The sequence below is a fragment of the Canis aureus genome, chromosome 2, assembly GCF_053574225.1.
Source record: "Canis aureus isolate CA01 chromosome 2, VMU_Caureus_v.1.0, whole genome shotgun sequence".
NCBI lineage: Eukaryota > Metazoa > Chordata > Mammalia > Carnivora > Canidae > Canis > Canis aureus.
Window position 1 is genome coordinate 1,609,889 of NC_135612.1, and position 20,230 is coordinate 1,630,118.

General features: G+C 39.2%; 1 protein-coding gene and 2 long non-coding RNA genes across 8 annotated transcripts in view; 1 reads left to right on the forward strand and 2 right to left on the reverse strand.

The window, feature by feature from the left end:
* The window catches only part of CAMK4 (calcium/calmodulin dependent protein kinase IV), a 270,420-nt gene that overhangs the window by 117,537 nt on the left and 132,653 nt on the right, over positions 1–20,230 (reverse strand). The gene's annotated exons all lie outside the window — the stretch shown is intronic.
* On the forward strand, positions 515–6,915 carry LOC144289983 (uncharacterized). Its single transcript, XR_013357875.1, has 3 exons — positions 515–872; positions 6,211–6,610; positions 6,764–6,915. It is a non-coding gene; the product is annotated as an uncharacterized LOC144289983 (long non-coding RNA).
* On the reverse strand, positions 5,044–17,665 carry LOC144289988 (uncharacterized). Its single transcript, XR_013357876.1, has 4 exons — positions 17,529–17,665; positions 16,918–16,941; positions 5,912–6,361; positions 5,044–5,139 (listed from the first exon to the last, which is right to left on the reverse strand). It is a non-coding gene; the product is annotated as an uncharacterized LOC144289988 (long non-coding RNA).

Genomic DNA, 20,230 nt, shown 5'->3' on the forward strand with positions numbered 1-20,230 from the left:
ACAGGGTGCATCCCCCTGCAATGAAATGGAAGTATTTCTTGGAATGAACAAGTTCTTTGTACCCAAATTCACAATTTAAAAACCAAGGAATTTGCTTTGCTTTAAAGAGAAAAGGACTAACAGTTTTAGGGCAGAAATCCATCTCGTATTTTTAGTTCTTTGACTTTTCCAAAAAACTGTAACTTTTAATCTGGCTTTCTACATATACCAAGAGAATCGGCTGTGACAAAACAGCAACCACACAACCCCAACTCACTGCTACTGAAGATTGAGAAGTCTGACAAATCAACCACATTGATTCACTACTGGAATGAGACCAAGGACGACAGCAAACACAGCTGTTTTTATATAATATTTACAATTATCAGGCTTTGAGAAACTTCCTAAAAAAAGCAGGGAATCCTTCGACTTCCTTTTGAATGACAGTTGTGCCATATGAACAGAGGGTGTGATGCTAGCTCTGCAAAGCCTGGCTATTCCCAGATCTATTCTACGGAGGTCACATACCATCCAGAACAAACCAGCCTCTCAACCACCATGTAGTTTTTCTACGCTCTCTTGCACCATTTTTCCTTCTGAAGAGAGAATGACTGAACGTATCACCTATTTCTGAGATTTTCCACAGAAAGCTCCATCCTTCTTCCAACAGAAATCACAGGCACGCGGCAGGGTAATAGCAGTGCTCTCTGGCAAGTCCTCCGAGGCCGGCAGTGGGGTGGCTGCCCGGGGCAGCAGGCTGCGCCTCCACAAGCCAATTTTAGAAAATCTGAGGAAGAGGAACTAGAATATTTTTTTTTCCTTTTTGCCTTGGACCTAATTACAACCTTATGCCAGCTAAAGCGATGCCACATCTCCTCATCACAGCAGAGAGGGTAAGGGAAGACGTGGGAGGGAGGCCTAAAGTTGTTCACGTCCGCCCAGGCACTGCTCTGACTCAAGCCTGAGGATTTTTTAATAACATTCTCTCCGCACATAAACTTCACAATTTAAGGTCACTGTATTTTAATGTCATTCTTAGAATAGGTATGCGTGGATCTGTCACATGCCAGTGAGAGCAGAGGAACACAGCTAAGGGGTCTGGGTGTCATCATCACCCACAGATCAGGACACTACACAAACCTCCCCAAATGAACACAAATAACTGTCTTATGTCCTAGAAAAAGGAGTATGCTTACAATGACTTAATACAGTTCAACTACTATAAAACCAGACCATTACATTTTTTGTAGTTTACTAGATCTTTAAGTGACAGTGTCAGAATATATTCTTAACTTTAAAGCTGTATGGTGTTAAGTAGGACAGAGATTACTGACACATAAAAAGTAACAGTAGCTATCATCGTTGAGAAGTTCCTATGCACTAAATGCCCACTTGGCACCCTGTAAGTCATCTTCTGCACTACTGTCCAAGTAACTTTGAGCCTCAAAGCTGATTTTGTCATGCCCCTTTTAAAATCTTCCAGTAACTCCCAACTATCGATGGATAAAATCTAAATTCCTGGGACGCCCAGGTGGCTCAGTGGTTGAGTGCCTTCAGCTCAGGGCATGACCCAGGGGTCTTGGGATCGAGTCCCCCATTGAGCTCCCCACAGGGAGCCTGCTTCTCCCTCTGCCTGTGTCTCTCTTTTTCTGTGTCTCTCATGAATAAACAAATAACATCTTTAAAAAAAAAATCTAAATTCCTTAGCATGACATATAAGACCATCTATCAACTGACTCCTGCCTGTGTCTTTTGCTATTAGTGCCTAGAAGCACTTTGAGCCTTACTGAGCTCCTGGCAACGCCCTGGCATCCCTCACCATGTAGCACGGTATCACTGACATATACTAAAAGCGTGTTTATACATAAAACACTGAACTTCATGGTGATACTTTACTTTCCAAAGACATTCACCAAACACATGAGAACAGATGCTTACTGGGGTGGAGGCAGAGAGGTAGGGTGGCTGACAGAAGGGGAATAAAGCACTAAACTAGAGAAACCTTGCACAATCTGGAATGTAAGATGCCATGACTGAGGAGTGTGGTTAACTCAGACCTGCACCAAAAACAAGGAAGCTGATGATGCCTTGTTAGGCTAAGCACCACGTATGAGCCAGGGGAGGATACTCAAGAAGGTGTCAGCAAAACACTCCTCAGGTTGTGAACAGCAGGTCACAAAACGACTGAACCTTGTCCTGTACTCCTGTCTTTAAGAAACTGTTCATCCATTATTTCCAAGCACTTGCAAGATTGCCCATTTATCTTTCCACAAGTCAAGGCACCAGCCCATTAGATATCCTTTACTCAGCCTCTGCCCTCAACTCTGGCCACTGCTGGTCCTGGAGATGGAATAAATACAAAGTCCTGAATCCCAGTTTATATTTATTTCAAGCTCACTTTTTAAAAATAAGAAAAATTAAAGAGAACAGAGATTTTAAAGAGATGCTGGTGGTAACTGAGGGGCAATGATTGCAGAAAGAGCAAGCTGGAGTAAACAAAACAGCCTACCTGCAGCGAGGAGCACAGAGGTCACAGCTCCCCCCCAGGGGAAGAACCACTACCAGAAGCAGGCAGTAAACAGCTCAGGACCAGGGTCAACACAGGAAGGGCCAAATACCAAAGCTCAAGCCTTGATGCGGCTTTAACTTAAGGAGCTACATTTAGCTGCAATGAGTTTTTATAAGGATAGTTAATTGCAGCGAAATATGGGCATTCACTGCATCCCGAAGTAATCAGGGGCCCGAGAGGGGATGGAGTGTTGGCCCAGACCCTGAAGAGTTCCACACACATGCAGGCCTTTGATCATGCTGCCCTGTTCCTCTTACCCAGGAGAACTGATAACACCATTCATGTGCCAACTGATTCGGTGTGGATGCTTATTAACAATAGGATGTTTTTAAGTTGCAAAGCCCCGGAATTATTAACCTATGTGTCCTCAGGATGCCCTGAAGGAGCAGCTATCAGCCTTGTGACACGGGCCACTCTTCTGCGGACTTATTTGTCTGATCCCACGAGACTCAAAGATCCTCAAGTCCAGGGGTCAAGTCTTATCCGTTCATGTCTCCAGCACAGATCACAGTGCCTGGCATTCAGTAAGAACAGTACATATTTGTTTTATAAAGAAGTCAATCAGCTGATGAAGTTAAACGTATATAACCATAACACCGGTAAACCCCATGTGGCAAGTGGAAGGTCAACCATGTCTCGATTATTATATTTTTCACTGATAGTTAAACAAGTGTTACTTTCAAATTATTGGATATTTAATTTTCCTTTTCCTTTCAAATAACTAACTGGGTTTCACTTTGAGGTTACAGTAGGCATCTTTAATAAGTTCAATAACAAGAGCTAAAGCCTAGATAATTAGTTATTATTTCCCATTGTATAAATGATTCCAGGAATATTTTACATAATTAACTTTTTCTAAAACCTGAGTCAACCAAACATCTCTAAATCACATCATGTTTTCCCACTGCAATGCAATTCAATTCCCAAGATGTTCTGCTGTTATGCTGGATTAGGAAAGGACTCTGGGGACGCCTCAGTGGCTCAGTGGGTTCAGGGTCAGCTCAGGTCATGATCTCCAAGTCCTGAGGCTCATTGGGTTTCCTGCTCAGTAGGGAGTCTGCTTCTTCCTCCCCCTGCTCTTGCACTCTTACTTGTTCTCTCTCTCCCTCTCAAATAAATAAAATCTTTAAAAAGTAAAACAAAAATGGATGACTCTGAAAATTAACTCTCAAATTTAATCTGCAAACTATGTGACCTACAGATACATATCTGTAAATAAATAAGTAGTACAGTAAAATAAATGATTATTTTAGAGGGATTATTGGTTGCTTTATAAACAAAATATTCTTCTGTAGCCATTATCATCTTCCTCCTATCTTATAATTCTATTTATTTGGTTTTTTAAACCCTGGGTTTTTAATAATTAAAGTATACCTATATTTTATTAGTAAATAAAAGAGAATGTGGCCTATAAATATAAACTTCTTTAAAATTTATTTTCCATCTAAAATCAACAGTAGTTAGTTAAAAGGTTTAAAGATGCCAAGGCTTTACAATTTAAGAATATTCATTCTTCAGTAAGCATCCTCACCTAATTCAAATGCCAATGGAATAATTACATCAAAAGCTCTTCAGAATAAATGATCCTCAACTGAACAAAGGACTTCTCTCTCTCTCATATGAAAACCAACTAAATGTAATATTTTTACAAGTGAACTGCAGAAAGAATGATAAGCAATAAGAGTATGCAAAAAAATCTCTACAATGGCTTGCACTTTCAGTCCAGTCCTAAAAATGAATCTAAATCTGTAAATGGAATCAAGTTTATGTAAAGGTAAGTTTGAAGTCTAGTTAAAACAGGGTCTTCAACATGCAGTGGGACCAAGGCGTAAGGAGGCTGGACACAATGGGACCAAATCTCTCTGAAATGGGAGAATCCAAGTCATTTGCTTAGTGTGTGCATTCCAGACCCAGGTACCCCTATGGAAGTTACATTAATCAAGAAAATTCATCCTCCTACCCAGGTCCTTTCCCACATGCCCTTCAAAGGGAATATAATGACTTTTCCTCAGGGACATTTTGATCCTGGGCATGGTCAGAACGCAATCACAGCTCATGGTTCCTTTGGCTGCTCCAAGAAGTTTCACCAACACCCAACTGGGAGCAGATCAACAGTCATCACTAGAATCTCTCTTGGTTAATTGCTATCTTTTGAAGTTACTTAAATGTACACATTTATATTAACTGTGACTGGTTAGTAGGTAAACGCTACAATAGAAGGACAGGAGCTACTCTTAAAAAAGTGTTTTGTTGGGCACCTGTGTGGCTCAGTTGGTTAAGCGACTGCCTTTGGCTCAGGTCATGATCTCAGGGTCCTGGATCGAGTCCCACATTGGGTTCCCTGCCCCATAGAGTCCCTCTGCCTCTGCCCCTCCCCCTGCTTGTTCTCTCTCTCTTGCTCTCTCAAATAAATAAATTTATCTTTTTAAAAAAATGTTGTTGCTGTTGCCATTCCCCAGTAAATAATCTTTTCCACCACTGCTAGGAAGAGATCTTGCCTGAGATAACGTGGCAGCAAATCACATCTGTAGTCAAGATGAACTGGGTGAAGGAGGCAAGCCATCCTCTTACCAAAGGCACTGGAACAATTGCTGGTTAGAAAAAAATTAGCCACAAAGCCATTAAACCCTTTTCCTGCATGTGGATTTTGTTTATGATCAGTTCCAACTGCAAATTAGTAATTGCAAATTTTCCCAATGGTAAATAAAAATTCTTATCTAAAATTATGGTCACTGACTTTACAAACACAGGACAGAGGTGTTTTTAATGCACTTTGGCTCTTGAGGTTTGGGGTTTTTTTCCCTACAATTTAACTGGTAATTTTGATGCATACGCATTCCACTAAGCTTAATTTAAATACGCAGCTCAAATTTTTACCAGGAGCATTCTTAGAACATGCTTAAAAATGATGTTAAAATGACCTCATGTACTTTTGATTCCAACATGTTTAATCTATTTTTCATAACATCTCTCTCAAACTAACGTGAAATAGGTTGCAAAAATTTAAATGGGTCAACTCCTTAAAGTGATGTTGAAGTTTGGCAGTTTCTGTGAAACACTCAAAAGAAAAAAACTCATTTGTTCAATAAAAAAAGTCAGTTGTATTATTTCAACAATTTATCTATGACATCTTCCACTATAATATCAATGGCCAAGAAACAGATATCGAATTGAATATTTTACTAGAGTAGGGGGAAATGAGGCAATTATTTAACATTTTTTTCTTTGAAAAGAAAGCTTGAACAAAAAGACTATCAACTGCAAAGATTATCTACACTTTTTATCTGTGACTTAATTTTTAGTGAAATGGTGTCTATCTCACCAGCTTTCTTCAAAACTACAATTTTAGAATTTCAAAATTACCTTAAGCTGGTAGAGGAGGAGGCAAAGTCACATTCGCAGACAAGACAAAGCTTCAGATTACAAAGAAGGGAAAACGTAAGCATCTGAACCTGCAGCCAGTCTAAACGTGCTCTTTTGCTCTTGCAAGTTTTAGTTTTATTAAGGGCAGCAATTCTATCTTGTTTCATGAATCTTATGAACTAAACAGTCCCATGGTTCCCACGTCCGCATACAATTGGTCTATCATTTCTACCATTTCAGCTTACTTCATCACCTCATGCTTTGTGCCATTTCTTATGCCCTTTTCTCATTTTCTTTAGCCTCTAGGTGAAATCATGGAGAAGACGACAAGGCCGGAAGTGCAAAGAGAGGGGGCCCGGGTGAAAGCCCAGCTCGGGCTGCTGCCCGGGTGCCTGCGGGCTTGTTCAGCGGCGGGCCCCTTGGAAGTTCCGCAGAGATAGTTTGAAAATACTGTAACAAAAAAGAAAAACCTGCATTGTATCAAATATGAGGCATATGACTAGGAATAATAGAAGGCTTTTAAAAATGTGTAAATGGGAGGTAATAACCTCACAGAGATCTTTTGTTACCAGACCCTCCTATTTTACAGCAAATGGAACAGCACCGCCCAACAGAAGCAAAACGCTGCTCAGCAAATGCTGCCCGGGGATGGGAGGCAAGGTTCCTGGGAGCCGTATTTTAAAAAGTAAAAAGGAACAGGTGAAGTTCATGTTAAGAACATATGGAACGTTACCAATATATCCAAAAACATGTCCAATATAAACTATTTCTAAAATATTGTCATTTCAATATGTAGGCAGCATAAAATTAGTGAGATAATTTACATTTTCTGTCCTCATTGGGTCTTTAAAGCCTAGTACGCATCTCAGTGAGGGCACTGAACAGCCCATCCCAAGGCAGACCGGACACACTCCAGGTGCGCAGGAGCAGCGCCGCACCGCGCCGGACAGCACCGACCCAGGACCGGGGGAGGAAGCCAGGTTCCACCACCGCCAGCAAATACTTTGCCCTTTACTCGTTTATTTTTTTTGTTTTTGTTTCTGGTTTTTTTTTAGAGAATAATACAATTAGGCACTGCCGCATGCCTGGAAGCCTGTTCGTCACTCGGTTTGGTTCGTGTCTTTAACTCAGGCTGCTGCCTACAACACCGTCGTTCCCCCCACCTTTCCAAGCTACACCCCCCTCCAAGTCACGCCTCAGAATCCCGCGTCCTCACCGCCTCCCACAGCCACTCGGGTTCCGGTCACCCCCCTCTGCTCCCCCACACCCCACACAGCTGCCAGCCCTCTTTGGGCTGTCAGAGATTGCGTGTTAGATAAATGAGAAAGTCATTTGTACAGCTTCTCTTAGCATTTGATTCGGGACTGCCTTCCACTGTAAATATAAATAGGCATTTCTCATTCCTAAATTAAATGTTATTTCCCATAAGGCAAAGTCTATACCCCAGTTTCTTATAATTACTGTAATCTCTCCTTTTCCAAGAAACGCATGAGACCTTTTATGGTCTTGGGGAAGAACAGTAGTCCCTAAAATCAGAAGAGTGCCCTATTTCAAACTCCTCTCTAAATTGGCAGTGTATTTTCCCAAATATCCTTAAAATGTACTTTGTCAGGCCTCATCCATTTTCTTCTTCTCATGTTACATTACTTTTCTTCAATGTCCTCTGAAGAGACATTCAGGTCCTCCCTGAAACTGTCCGACCTGGAGCTTTCTTTCTCCTACCTGAGAACCCTGCTGGGCAACAGGACAGGAGTCCCATGAAGTGAGCAGCAGCCGCCAAGCATGGAACTGCCTCTGCTATGGGCCTGAACCAGTAGTTGGGATGAAAGCAAGCTCAATCCCAACTCTCCACACAATCCACAATACTCTTCTCTCCTCTTCCCAAACAACAGTACATTCACACACACATTTGATCATAAATCCAATCACTCACAAGGAGGGAAGGATCAATAATTCTAAATGTCATGGACTACAATTTGCTTATTGGGCCAGCATTTAATAAGTTGCTACTGATTTTAATGAGAATGGTTTTCTTGGAGTGGTACAGGTTGACAGGTGGAAGGGTTGGAGAGGGATGAGGATAAATTGAAAGGGGAAAAAGCAAAGACAAAGTGCCAACTATGGTTTTTAGGAAGTTAGTCTTTAAGGCCCCCTTCAGCCACCACCTTTCTGAAGCACTGGGGGATGGCACCTTGCAAAGGGAGTTCTAGCATAATCCGGCTCTCCACTTCTCTCCAGGCAGCACTCTGAAATCCATTCCTTGCACAGCTGATTTCACTTGGCTCTCCACCTTTCTACTACCCACTGTGAGCTTCATCCTCCCATTTCATCTTTGCCATATCTTTTTTTTTAAAAAAAAAAGATTTATTTACTTATTTTAGAGAGAGACAGCAGAGAGAGGGGCCGAGAGAGAGAGAGAGAGAGAGAGAGAGAGAAAGAGAATCTTAAGCAGGCTCCAGGCCCAGCACAGAGCTGGATGCAAGGCTAGATCTCAATTTCACAAGCCTGAGATCATGACCTGACCCGAAGACAAGAGTCAGACATTTAACCAACCGAGCCACCCAGGCATCCCTCATCTTTGCCTTATCTATTAGATTTCTCTCTTGGCAGTATTTTCTTAGCAACAGTCTTGTCTTGACCATAACACTAATTTACACTTTTCTAACTGACTTAGAGTAAGACTGGTACCTCAGGTGACCTCTGCTTCCACCCGACATGGCCTTTAGAACTCCTGCCCAGCCCAACTCTATTTCCACAGGCAATGCCCCCACTGCACAACTAGGGCCTGTGAGTAACAAGACAGATGGGAGGAGAAACAGAGGCAATATAATTCTCACTGGATACAGTATGATCAAAGCTGAGTTCTCTAGCTATTCTTAGAATTCTGCAAAAGAGATCACTTAAAGTAATCTAAATTAAGTGTATTGTGTACTAATTATATTTCAGTGAAAAGTGTATTGGTCTTATTGCACACTTTATCCTTTTACTATTCTTCATCTATATGCGTTCCAATTTGATAACGCATATTTATAATCTTTATCTATTTAGAACTTATACATACAATTTTAAATGACCAATAAGAATTTAAAAAATAAAAGCCTACTGAAATATTTCCCAATTGTAAAAAAGTCCTAGTATAGAGTCGAGGCTTAGAATGCTATTAAGTGACATGCCTACTTCTCAGTATAGAGAAGCTTAAAAGAAAATTAGTATTACCACCTTCTATGCTATAGAGAGTAGTGTGCTTCATCAATTCAGAGGCACTACCAATTGTAAGACACACAAGAAAGAAAAAAAGCTACCAATTATAATTGTAAAATGTCCTTTATTATAAAATATATCTGAATTTCATAGATGTTAAAATAGGTAAAGCCTGTGTGTGCCCCTAAGTATTGATGAAATACAGTATTCCTTACTAGAGATAACAGAAGTAGAGATAAGAAGCACCCAATTCAACTGACGTGTATGCATGTCAGTGGAGGTGACTGCTCTAAACCAAGAGGAACCAGCACCTGTAGGATGATGTCTGGCAACTATAACATTCAGACATTTGTGTTGCCACAAGTAGAAAAAAACGAGATCTGCTTCTCAAATCTATTTATCAGAACCACCAGGGCCAAGGCCAAGGCCAGGGTGAAGACAGAGAGCGTTCATCTTGGGTGCAAAATTGAAAGTGGCAACAAAAACAATAATCAAGATTAATAACATTTTTGTGCAATACTTAAAGTCAATGCAAAAATCCATGCTGAACAAAATATTAGAACTTTTAATAAAAATAGAATCCATAGAGCTGTTTCCTTCTGCCTTAGGCTTCAATATGGCTTGGCAGAATATTGAGAACCACTCATGTATCAAATGGATTTAAATAAAAATCTATTTCAAATGGCTGTGACAGAGTACACTTAACTATTTTTCCATATTTTAGCTTGACTTTGGAATACTACATTGCCCCAGGAAAGACTTTAGAAATTATGAATCTGGGCAGCCCTGGTGGCACAGCGGTTTAGCACCGCCTTCAGCCTGGGGTGTGATCCTGGAGACCTGGGATCGAGTTCCACATCAGGCTCCCTGCATGGAGCTTGCTTCTCCCTCTGCCTGTCTCTCTCTCTCTGTCATGAATAAATAAATAAAATCTTAAAAAAAAATTATGAATCTATTAAGTTGCCTACATAATCAAGTCTTGAAAGTTAATTGTATGGTGTCCATAAAGGTATTAAATAATTTTGGAAAAAGAAGAGAATGTTTCATTGTTTTCAGTTGGATTATAAAGGTTTTTTAAATTTAATCTTTTAGTGCAGTTAGAAATAACTCATTTTTACAATGGGATTCTAACTGAGCAAATTTTCAAGAAACTGAAATCCTGGTGTATCATAAAAACATCTGACTCTTTTGTACCCTAAAGAAGCTTACAAGCAAATTGGAAACTCCACCAGACAAAGCAACCAAATGCAGTTTGTTGGCCAACCCTAAATAATTATGAGAAGGCTCCTTAGGATTTTCCTTTGTAGAACCTCATCAAGTTTCTAATCAATACCAGTTTCACGGACTATAATCACTTTCTTGATTTATGCTATATCTGTGTCTAAAATGTATTGATTCAGAACTGAATGACTGGTAATCTGTTCAGTATTATGCACAGAGCCAGAACTGCTGCTACTGTATCAGAAATGTCTAGCTCTGCAAGCTCTGGGCCCATCATGAACAGAATTTCCCAAGGGTATGCAATAGTATCCTAACAAAGCCAAAATCCTAAAGGTTTTGTTCTAGTATTGTTTAAATACCCACTCATTCATTCATTACTTTCTCATGCAGCCCAGCTTCTTTCAAGCCATACGTTATTCATCTAATATGCTAATTTAGAGTGGTTTTATTCACATGTACATTTGACAAATTTTTGGTAGAAGATATTTATTTGATAATAGAGTCACAGAATGCAAACGCAAACTTAAATAAATGAAAAAAGCAATTGACAGTAGAGATTAGAAGTTAGTTATGTGTCCCTTTTTAAATGATTTGCTGAACCAGGAATTCTTGTTTAGGACTTTATACATGAAGACCATCCATGAACCTTTTCCTATTTTCCTGAGGGATGGGCTGTAAGGGTAGTTTTTAACAAAGCTGTCTTCACTAGACTTAAACATTCCCTTATACTTCCTGAAGGGAAGCCTAACTTCTTATAAAGGAAGCTAATGTTGAGGTGCCAGATGCTTCTCTCTCCATCACAGCCAATGAACACAAACTGCTATTTTCCATACCCACAGGGGTGGAGGTGGGAATGTTGAGACGGTGCCAAAAAAGCTGCTAATTTTCTAGAGGAAGGCGTGTGGGCCTTGTTTTGTTTTTAGAAATTTATATGAGGTTTATCTTTCTAAATAAAAATAGCTTTGAGGTCTTACCATTATCTATTATTATGATATGATTAATAAATGAATCATTACAAGTGAAGTAAGTCAGACCAAAGAAGACAAATATTGCATGGTATCACTTATATGTGGAATCTTTAAATTAGAAAAAATAAAAATAATAAGTCAAACTTATAGAAAAGTAGTTGCCAAGGATCGGGGAAAGGAGGAACAAGGAAAGGTTAATTAATAGTAAGGTACAAACTTTCAGCTGTAAGATGAATGACATAATATGTTGACTATGGTTGATAGCACTGTTTTATATAACTGACATTTACTAAGAAAGTAGAACTTAAATGTTCTCACTAAAAAAAGGAGGTAACTATGTGAGGTGATGACCATGTTTATTAACTAGATGGGGAAACCTTTTCACAACATATATGATACAAATATACAATAATACCTCTGAGAAGCAAGTCACTATGGCCAACTACATAGTAAACAAAGACTGGTAACAGAATTAGAATTCACAGATCATTCAAAACTTTTCATTTTAGTTATATTCTTCAATCTATGTTTTTAAACCCTATAACCAAAAACAAAAAACAACCTGTTGCTTTGAGCTGTCCTTATTCCACCTGTCCCCATAACACACAGACCATTAGTTGGGAGAAGAAAGAGAAGCCCAGCATCTGAGTATTTTGGAATATTATACAACTCCCAGAAATAATTTCGAAGATATACTGGAATTAAAGGGCAAATAAAGATAGTACTCTTTCCTATGTATTCCGTAATTCCATGATAGCTTTAGTAACTACTTCTCTAAAATGCATTTGCCTTACTATGGGGAGAGCTTTTACTGATACAGACTTGGGATGATCTCATCCTGCACATTGCCGTTAGTTATGGTTTTCAGCGACACCAAGTTGGAGGCTAAAGGATAAACTTAAATTTTTAAGTTATCTGGGACGCCTAGGTGGCTCAACGGTTGAGTATCTGCCTTTGGCTCAGGGCATGACCCCGGGGTCCCGGGATCGAGTCCCACATCGGGCTCCTGCATGGAGCCTGCTCCTCCCTCTGCCTGGGTCTCTGCCTCTCTCTTTGTGTGTGTCTCTCATGAGTAAATAAAATCTTTTAAAAAAATTTCTTTAAGTAATCATTTTAGGTCTAGAGTTCTTGAACTGAACTTAAACCAAAATTCCATCTGCTTCAGTTTCAGCTTTATAGTAATAGTATACTGGCAATTTCATATGGGGTAGTGAGCGTGGAGGTGCAGCTTAATGAGAAATCTGTTGGATGCAGAAGGGCCTGGAAAACAGTCATGCTTTTAAAGATGTTTATTGTTGGACTTCCCTACTGTAACTGTCTCCCTTTCACACAGTTCTACTCATCTGCAGATATTCTGGCTTCCTTTTCTATTTTAAAGTCTTAAAAGAAAGATAGGGGGGAAAAGCCAATTTGGGACAATTATCATGAAGAGTTAAATTTAAAAGCGAGAACAACTGCAAATTAAGCCCTACTAAACCACAGCAGCTGGCAATATGTTTTTAATTTGAAATTGAAATCTGTGCAGACTTTCAAAGTCACAAATTTCCAACATGAAATTCGCCTCTAAATGTTTTATTTGAAGAATTACTTCCCTGTATAGATGACAGAGCTGTACTACAATCAGCTTTTTATCACTTTGTATTCAAAGTGGAAAATACAACAGTTTCATGCACTGAACACAGCTTAGTAGCATCTGCAACAATTTCATAATAAGTAATAATAATTATAGCTTTACTTTTAAAAATTTGCTCATGAAGGATACAACCTGCTTTGAAAAAAAAAAAAAAAAGGAAGAAAAACCTATAGTTTGGGGATATGAAAGACTGCAGCACCAAGGACTCTGCCACAGGGCATATTCAATATCATGCAGATGCTTGCTCCTTAGCCTCACCTGATTCTCTCCAAAACACTAGGAACTAGGAATTAGCAGTATTTGCAACAAAATACAGAACAATGTGCATCAGTTTGTGTGTTTTTGTAGCTTAGTGCTAGTATTCATCAGGTATCACCATCTTGCTTTTGAACCTGAATGATACATTTCTCAATCATGACTCTGGAAACCACAGAGTGAAAATAAGAGGGAGAATATTGTGGCATCCTGAACCTTTGAAGTTGCTCCTTGTAATTAATATCTCACATTAATGCCAAGTAAAAAAGAAATACAAAAAAATGCCTGTGCTATTTAAAATCATGCATGAACATATGTATAAAATAACGAAGTATTGTGTAAAACTAAATGCAAATTAGGGGGTTTTCCCCAAAATTTACCAATTATGAATTACATCTTTAACATCATGGGATTTGTAGTTTTATTTTTTTTTAAGATTACACTTATTTATGAGAAAGAACGAGTGCGAGCAAGCAGGGGCATGAGTGGGGAGGGGAAGAAGGCGAGGGAGATGAGGCTCCCCCTGGGCAGGGAGCCTGATGTGGGGCTCAATCCCAGAACCTGGGGATCATGACCTGAGCTGAAGGTAGACACCTAACAAACTGGCAACACAGACTAAGATTCTTGCCTCAGAATTCTGCCCTTAGAATAAGAAGCCATGTGGCATATTCCTAATTTAAGTGACATCTGGACTATAATAAGCCCAAGTTTCATGACAGAGTCCCAATCTACACGTGTGGTTCCTGAAGTCTTAGATATTCTTTTCTAGAAACCTCTGACAGGAGTGCAATGTTAGGCCCTAATGATGACAGCAGGGTCTGTGGGCCCAGGACCCTTCCTGCACAGGATGTCTCCACCTCAGCATCCCTGCCACTACTACCACTGAATCTCACCTGGCACCTACATGGGTGCCACCCGCAAGGGTGGGAAAGTTAATATTCCCTAATGACTGTCTATGACCAGGTCAAGAGCCAGTGGACAAATTCTTCCCCTTTCTCTGCCTCCATCCCTGCCTATGTCAGACAGCCCTGAGAAGGATTCCCAGGGGACAGTCTCACGGAATTGAGCAATCCGTTACATTCACTGCTTGCCAGCACAGTAACACACTGGCTCGCCTTCATTTTCTAGTTCATTTCTCTTGTCCTTCATTCCCAACGCCTGAGATTTAATTCCCTAAGTAAGTGATAGTTCTTAAGAATTTTGCCTCAGATTCTGATTTCTGGCTAGGGATCAGTTTATGGCAAAAAGGTGTAAAAATGTTTGCATGATCATGGGAATCACTAATCTTCCAACTAAAATTGAAGCAATTGGCCTAAGGTACAGCTCAGGGAATACAGTGAAACTGTGATCTTGTAATAGTGTTGCATGGTGACAGATGGTATCTATACTTGTAGTGGGCATGGCATAACACACAAAGGGGCTGAATCACTATGTTGTACACCTAAAATCAGTCAACTATACTCAAAAAACGTTTTAACAAAAGAAACAGGTGGCATAATAGCATAATAAAACGGCCAGCTACAGGATCATCTTAGGTATCGGCTCAGGGAAAATTCTATGAGGTCTGAGAAGGGGGCAGTCTATTTTCCAACACAAGGTTTATGGATTGAGCCCATGGCATATACATTGAGCCCACGGCATATACATGATACAGTACAGGTCTGGAATTCACAGGTCTGAGGATCTAGGGATAGAAGTAGGATTGGCCCTTCTCACCCGTACTCCCAAAGATCCACTTGTGGAATTTGTACTTCCCCACAATCTTGAACAATGGAAGGGTAAATAATGAGCTCCCGAGAAGATACTGCTTCCATCAGGAGATATAGTATTATTTCTACAAAACTTTAGACTCCTCATGCTTGAGGCTCCATTGGCAAATAAATGATTCACTATAATATCACAGATAATCAACCCTATCATCAAAAGGAACTAGAGTTTCTGCCACACAATGGGTGTGAGAAGGAGTATAAATGTGGGACTATTCATTGGCATCTCATGGTGCCTCTGTGATAATAGTAAATAACCAAATGTAGCAGCTATAGGCCAACAAGAACAAGGCATCCAAGAGTTGAAATCTCTCAGGGATAAAGATATGGAACTACTCACAGACAAGCAACCACGAGGGAGTGTATTATTATCTAAGAGTAAGAAAAAAATCTAGAATTGATGGTGAGGGAAATTTACAATGAATACCAACTACAGCTTTGAGATTGAGATTACCCACAATAATGGAAACCATTACTTGTCTCATTAATCCTCTTGCCTTAAGTCTTTCAGACATCGTGACAGGTTACCATCTTGAAGGGGCTACTGTGACTGATTAGAAGAAATAAGGAGGGGGGATCCATGGGTGGCTCAGTGGTTGAGCATCTGCCTTTGGCTCAGAGTGTGACCCCAGGGTCCCGGGATCGAGTCCCATGTCAGGCTCCCTGCAGTGAGCCTGCTTCTCCCTCTGCCTGTGTCTCTGCCTCCCTCTCTGTGTGCGTCTCTCATGAATAAATAAATAAAATCTTAAAAAAAAAAAAAGAAGAAGAAAAAGAAGAAGAAATGAGGAGGACATCTTGTACTTATAAAAGATAAAGGCCTTGTATGAAAGCTGGATACTTTACCTCAGGCCTGTGTTTCAGACTCTCTTCTCCCACCATGAGCTTTCCTTGTTGCAGCTGGACTAGCAGATCCACATATATGCACCCACATATATGCAACCCAGAAGTGTGAGGTAGTTAACACCCTCTGTATGGACCTCTGACCAACAGAAAGCAAGAGCTGGCAGGTAGCTATCTGTCACTTTTCTCCTGGAATGGAAGGGCTCAAGAGGCATTTACTGTTCTTGTGGGACAATTGTCTAAGATTGAGCAATTAGTTACATGTAGTGGTAAACTGCTCAGGAATCAGTAATACTTCCTTTCTTTGGCTCTCCCCCCATTTCTGCCTCGCTCTCCTTGTTACCCATGCCTTCTCCTTGAGATTGCACTCCCTAACGGAGCAGATAAACCCTTCATCCCAAGCTCTGCTATAAGGGGAAGGAAGACTAAGAGAGCTTGTCACCAAAATATATGAAGTATTTTCACAAATCAACACAAAAAAGATAGACAACCTAATAGAAAACTGGACAAAAGGTTTGACTAGAGACTTCATGAAAGAGAAAATCTAAATAGGCAACAGTTATATGACACATTTATATATAACAATAGTTATATAAGGTTCAACATTATTAGTAACCATAGAAATGTATATTAAAATAGAGGCAAAGTCTCAAAACAGCATGTCTGGCAAAGATGTGAAGCAATGAAGATTCTCATACACTATTGTGGGAGTGTCAAGACACATAATCTCTTTGGGAAAAACAGCGTTATCTAATAAAGTTTAAACATGTATCCCCTATAGGCATGAATTTCACTTCTGATTATCCATCTTAGAGAAACTTGCATGTGTGCCAGCTTACAAACAAGATGCCCAGAGCATCATTATCTGTAGTAACAAAACCTAAGAACAATCCAACTTTCTCTGAAAAGTAAAACAGAAAAATAAATTGTGGTATATTTTTACAACAGAATACTATACAGCAATGAAAATAAATAGCTGTTACTATACTCAAAACATGAGTAAGTCTTAAAAACTTAATTTGAGCAAAAGAAACAGACCAGAAAATGATATTCACTGCATAATTTCATGGATATAAAATTCAAAACAGGCAAAATGAAACTATATTATTTAGGAATGCATACCTTGTGTAAAAGGAAACCAAGGAACTTGGTTATCATAGAAAGGAAGGGGACAGGATTAGGAAAAGGCATGCAAGAAGCTCCTCAGTGTTGGCAATTTTCCATTTTTCTCTATCTGTGGGTTTGTTGTTTCTTTTTCATTTTTACAAAAAGGAGATTAAAATGCAATTTTAACTTGCTTTTTATATGAGATGGTCACTTTTTGAGCATTACATCATCTCTAACAGTCAGTAAATGCTATAAATATTTGAAAGACAAACTATTATAAAAGCATCTAATCTTTCCATCACTTTTAAAAGTGTTAAAATACAAAATAGAATGTGAGTGTATTTTGACATTTTTGTCAAAGCAATATGATTGTCACAGTAAATATTATACATATTTAAAATATAACTTTATATCTAATAATTCTTTCCATCGCCATCAACAGTTTAAAATTCAAACACAAAAATGAAATCTTAATTATTCAAGATTTCATATCAACTCTAAGTATAAAAGTTACATTTTATGCTTAAGCATTAACCAAAGCTTTTTGTTAGTGACCTCTATGAGTTCTATTAACTATTATGCTCACTCAATTGCCCACCAACTTTCTCTGGGACTTTGTTCCTAACCTGTATCACCTGGCCTGATTCATCCCTCAGACCCCTTTTAGCATGCTCTGAATACTCTGAGAAACATTCAGGTTTTTCCCAGTGACCTGTTTACACTCAGAGAGGGAAAGTGCAGTGGTCTTCTGTCTGCAGAGACCTCTAGGAATCTGACATAAAGAACATTCTAGAAGTCAAAGAAGGTTCAGTGAGGCCATTCTGATCAAAAGACACTACTATCCCCACCAACTAGCATATTGTAACCAGGGGTTGAAGAGGTCATGGAATTTGACTCCTGTGACTTTTAAAAAAGTCTCAGAACACATAAAGGCTAAATGCTTTTGCTGAGAAAAAAGGGGAGAGGGAGAGAGAGAGGAAGAGGGAGAGGGAGAAGGAGGGAGGGAGAGAGAGAGAGAGAGAGAGGCATCAGGAAGGGCTGAATTTGTCCAAAAATACTGGAAACTTTAACTTCAAATAGGTCTAACGATTAAGGAATCAAAAACATGAATTTCAGTAGCACTTCCCTGGTTTTCCTTTCTAATATGCATCAATTTGCATCTAATAGGAGTAGATTAAATTTTAGTGTTCCCTATTTGGATTCCTATTAGAAATACCACCAAAGGTGGAAACAAAAAGTCACCTTCACAAAATGGCTTTAGATCACCGTTAGTACCTGGAAAATAGCATGTAGCTTCAGTCCTAAGAAACTGAGTCTGAGTCTTGGTTTTGAAACTTAATAGACATATGATTTGGGGCAAACTTCTTGAACACTCTGAGTATCATCTGTAATGGGGGCCACAAAGAACTGTTAAATGGAATAAGGTATGTAAAATCTTGCATAATCTATAAAAGTACACTGTATCAATTTTCACAATTATGCTAATTTAATTTTATATTTACTATTCCTATACTGTGGACATATTATATGAATACAATTTGTCAACTACATATCATCAAGTAAAAGCTCTCTATCCGGGATTGTGAAATGCCAAATGACATAGCTGTGTGGTACTGGATCAAGGATTTACCCTCTCTGAGCTTCATTTATTCATCTTTATAAAGAGAAAATGCTAAGAATGACCACAAAAGAGCTGTCATGATGACTAAATGAGATGATATATGATATACACTAGTATGTACAGAACTTAGAGCCCTTGGACTCTTAGACGTCACCATCATTATTGGAATACGGATTTCACTGCATTCTGCATACCTCTATTTTTTCTTACAGCAGGGTGTCTCCAGCTTGATAACATATCCTTTGTATTTTGGTCACATATCAGCCCAGGCCGTGACAGATTCTGGCTAATAATGTTCCATTTATCCCAAGCTAGGTCGATGGCGGCATCATAGCAATGCTGCTAACAGTGAGTCAGTGATGAAGTGTCCTCCTCAACAGACTATGGAACTCTTCTCGTGGGCTTACTTTATCAGAAAAATGCATGACCACATGTACATGCCAATGTAATTCCCCAAAGGCTGCCTGCCGTCACAGGGGCAACTACACAGTAACAGAGCAGGGATGTACCTGCTGATGTCATTTGGCCAGAAGAGCCTTGACAAGGAACATAAACAACCCATCATTAAGGGGATTACCATAAAAACAGATGAATATGCCACTTCATTCCAAGAATGAACACAGTTAGAACACAGAATTGCATTCATGAAAAAAGAGAAAAGATTTGAGGAATTATGTATATGAAAAAGCATGAATTTCGGGGCACCTGGGTGGCTTGGTTGAGTGCCTGCCTTTGGATCAGGTCATGATCCTGGGGTCCTGGTCCATGCTGAGGGGAGAGTCTGCTTCTCCCTCTGCCCCTCCCCCCCACTCGTGTGTGCACTCACACGCTCTTTCTCTCTCAAATGAATAAAATCTTTAAAACAAGAAAAAAGAAAAAGCATAAATTCTGAAACGCATCTACTGGGCCATGCTTAGAGCACCGTAGGTGACATCAGTATGCATGGGAACCTCAAGTTTGGCAGCATTTTTAATTGTGCTTATAGAAGATGTTTTAGAAAAGCTAACAGGCGTCATCTTGCTAATAGTACATGACACATTATGCTAATGAACAATTAAGTTAGTAAAGTACCAGGCCATTCTGATATTCATGAAAATCACACTGGCAACCTGTGAATTGTGTAAAGCACATCAGAGACTAGGAAAAGTACAAATTTAATAGTCATTATAATGCACGTAAAAATACATGGATATCTCAGATATGTGTGTGTGTATGTATTTCATTTCTCAAATTGTAAATAAGCTGTTCATTAGTGTATGTCGTTCTGAATATTCTGCATAGCACAGTATTTTTTTTTTCCTTCTGGTGTACCGTGATCTTTTTAAGACAATCTTCATTTGTTTTGATTCTTTGGATTAGGGTTTTATTTTTATGCTCTAGCCAAAAGAACAGTATGTGATATAGCTCTTATTTTAGTGACAGACGTTCCATATGTACCATGCATGAAATGTTGAAAAATTATAAATCATCCAACATATCCAAGTTTGTAACATATGAGAGTCTACTGACATACAGTTGGACATACAATTTTGTGAGAAAGTGAGTTTTTTTTTGAAAATCTCTTTTTCGTGGCTTAAAAAGAAGTAGAGAAATCATGAACAAGAGAAAATAGAAATTAGGTGGGCAACAAAAATCTGACTATACTCCTGTTTATTTCCCATACAAATCACTAGTATGTTTAACTTCCAAATTAGCATAAACAACAAC